Genomic DNA, 3,462 nt, shown 5'->3' with positions numbered 1-3,462 from the left:
TCGTGCTTCATGTTCTAGTTCTACAATTTGACCCATTCCTCCAGTCCAGTATTTTGCTGATAAATTTATAAATGGAATCTCCTGGACTTTTCTGCTGTTTTTAAACTACAGTCCTCAAGGTGTCTGCATCCTGAGTACCTAGGTTTACAGGAATGAGCCACAAGGAATCTGCCGTTGTTGCTGTTCTTTCTCTTCCTTTCATAGTACTAGAGGTTGAACTCACAACCTCATGATTGTTTGGCACTCTAACCCTTGTGCCATTCCTTCAGCCCTAATGTAGTTAAGCGGAACAGTACTTTTTACCGTGGTTTGAATGGAAAACAATTACAGCGAATTAATGAAACAGTTGTGATAATGATGCTTTATACAAACTACAGAGGCAACCCAAGGAAACACTTGGTTCAGCCTGAAGGATCAAAGAAATCATGGCCAGTTAATATTTAAGTCATTCTTAAAAGTTGACAGATTGCCTAACAGAACTGTCTGAGATTACAAGCAAAAGAGAAAAGTAAATACAAACAAAATGCATAGGTGTAAAAGAAAGGAATGTTAAGAGTTTCACAGTCATTTTCATTTTTCAATTATTTTAATTTTGTACAAACACAGAAAAGCTTCCAGTGAAATGGAAAAAAAAAAGTGGTAAGTATCTGGAACCACTGGAAAAATGACTATTTGATTTTTTTTCAAATTTTTTTATTGTGATTAAGTGGTTATATAGTTTCTCAAATTTCACAGTATTGCCGGGCGCTGGTGGCTCACGCCTGTAATCCTAGCTACTCAGGAGGCTGAGATCTGAGGATCGCGGTTCAAAGCCAGCCCGGGCAGGAGAGACCGTGAGACTCCTATCTCCAATAAACCACCAGAAAACCGGAAGTGGCACTGTAGCTCAAGTGGTAGAGCGCTCGCCTTGAGCTGAAGAGCTGAGGGACAGCGCCCAGGCCCAGAGTTCAAGCCCCACGACCGACAAAAAAAAAAAAAAATTCACAGTATTGTGGGATAGTGATGCTTAGTTAAAATCGCAAACACATTCTAACTTTCCTGGAGCAAATTGTCTATCATGGTCTATAACATTTATGAGTTCTATGAGCTTTGCGATACAGCTATTTGACTATTTGATTTTAAAATTTGAAAGGATATGGGAAAAAACATTGGAAAAGCTAAGACAGATAAAAGTCCAGAAGAAATGAAAGAGAGCCAATGTTAAAACCAGGTGAAGAGAGAGAACCACACAAAGCGTGGCCTGTGGCAATTCTAGCAGGACCAAGAAAACATGACCAGAGTTAGGAAATGTTTAGGAGCTTGAATAGTCACATACTGCTTAACTTCAGAGTCTCTGCTCATACTGATGAAAACATGGAACAGTTTTATCTTTCCAGAACTGCTTCTAATTACAGACTCTGCTGCTAGGAAACAGAATCTCTTTGTAATAGTTCAGCAAACTCTTACAACATTTTAGTTACTTGGGGTTCTGCTTCTTCAGCACAGAAATAGATTTATAGGGAGGGTATATTGTCTGGGTTTCTTGGTCCCTTCCTCTTCTCTGTCAGTGGCAGCATAGGGGAAGTGTCATTTGTTTACTTGAGCAACTCAGGTTGCTAGACGCAGGCACAGTAGCCCCATTCTCTGTTATTACCTGGCTATTTGATTTTCTCCTCTGTGGAATGTAACTATTGAGTCTGATTTTTGTGTGTTTTTGTGGGGGGGGGGGGCGGTATTTGTTTTTATCTGGAAGTTATTATACAACTGTCCCTTTCAATCTTTCAAGATGGAGAGGTAGCTATCAGTCAGTTTCTCTTTACACTCAAGCTCTGTTTTCTTCCTGTTTTCCCTGAGCAAGATGAAATCTGTTCAGTGTATAGCCTTTGGCTGCTGCAGAACTTTTAACCCCTGAATGCCTTGAATAGGCACAGAGGATCCCAAAACATGACTAAAGCCCAAGACTCCACTTCAAACAATAGAAATTTATATAGAGAAATCTGAAGACTGCCTCCTGGTACTTCCTGTTTCAAGCGCTCCATTCTGGAGCCTTGTTCTACATGCTATCAACTCCAGATACACTTATCATGGAGGGCTCAGTAACTCTCGGTGTCTTTTCACCAGTTGAAACTTAATATGCTGCAGAGAGGGAAGGTTTTCACACCTCACACCTTACAGGAGAGGGGCAAAAAGGTTAACTATTTTCTTTTATAAGAAGAAAGAAGCCTGTGGGAAGATTGTTCTTCCACAGACACTGTAGAGACTGATTAGTTTTGCACTCCAAATCCTAAGTTGTATGTTGAAATCCTGACATTTAATGTGATCGTATTAGATGGAGTGTTTGGGAGGTGATTATGACGGAAGTACCTTAGCTACCATTATGAATGGAATCAGTAACCCTAAAGGAGGATGCAGAGATCTCTCTCATGCTTTTTCTGCTTCCAAGATAGTCAGAAGGTAATCCCTATTCTAAGTCGTCTACGCTATGATATTTGGTTTATATTTCCCTTACTGAGGTACTGAGGTACTGCATGTTGCTAAAAAAAAAATGACACAAACTTGACTGCTAGTTTCTTTTTGTATCTCAGGCTGGTAAAGTTTGTCAAGTAGTGTCTTCATGAATCTGAGGAAAAGCTAAGCCTCTCATGTTAAAAAAAAAAAAAAAAAAAAAAAAGGTAACTAGACTGTAGTCCCAGATACTTGGGAGGCTGGGGTAAGAGTGTCAAAAAAAAATCAAGACTATCCCAGCAAAGATAGTGAGACACCCTTTGTACAAAATAAAATACAAGAGGACTGGGGATATAATAATTCAAGTGGTAGAGCACAGGAGGAGGAGGAGGGGGAGGAGGGAGAGAAGGGGGAGGAGAGGGAGGAGGGGGAGGAAAAGGAGGAACCAAAAGGCAAAAGAAAGGTAAAGAAAAATAGTGTCTTGGTGGTAATGCTCTGCTTTTGATAATTTCCAGGCACAAGAAATAGCTGATCACTATCTCACATCATTTTGTCATATGGCTTTCTGAAAATATGAATGTTGAAGGTAAATAGCCATTTAATATATCTCCAGAATTTTCTGTGATACAGAAAAAACAACAATAAAAACGTAGTAGCAACATCTACAAAACTAAAGTACAACAAATAATGGTGATATTACAAACAGCATTACCTCACATTTCAGACATATTGTAGTTTAGATGCTTTGAGGAGAGACAGGTAGATGTTCAACGTTTTGTTCCAGGTATCTGTTTCTAAGATAGATTAAAAAATTGACTTAGATGTGAATTGCAGAGTTACCGCAATTTCTTTCCCAAATATGAAATTTTTGTAGAATTGTACAACTGCTTGTAAGAGAAATTTCAGATGTTATTTGTTAGTCCTGTTGATTTTTTTTCTTTCAAGTAGAAAGTACTCATAATACTACTATATTTAAGTATCCATGTGAACAGTTGATTGTTTAACAAAATCAGAGGCTGAAACAAGTTTGAATGTGGG

This window comes from Dipodomys merriami, unplaced genomic scaffold (assembly GCF_024711535.1).
Source record: "Dipodomys merriami isolate MVZ:Mamm:240054 unplaced genomic scaffold, mDipMer1.0.p SCAF_14, whole genome shotgun sequence".
Lineage (NCBI taxonomy): Eukaryota > Metazoa > Chordata > Mammalia > Rodentia > Heteromyidae > Dipodomys > Dipodomys merriami.
The sequence above is the reverse complement of the archived record's forward strand: the minus strand, read 5'-3'. Positions refer to the sequence as shown.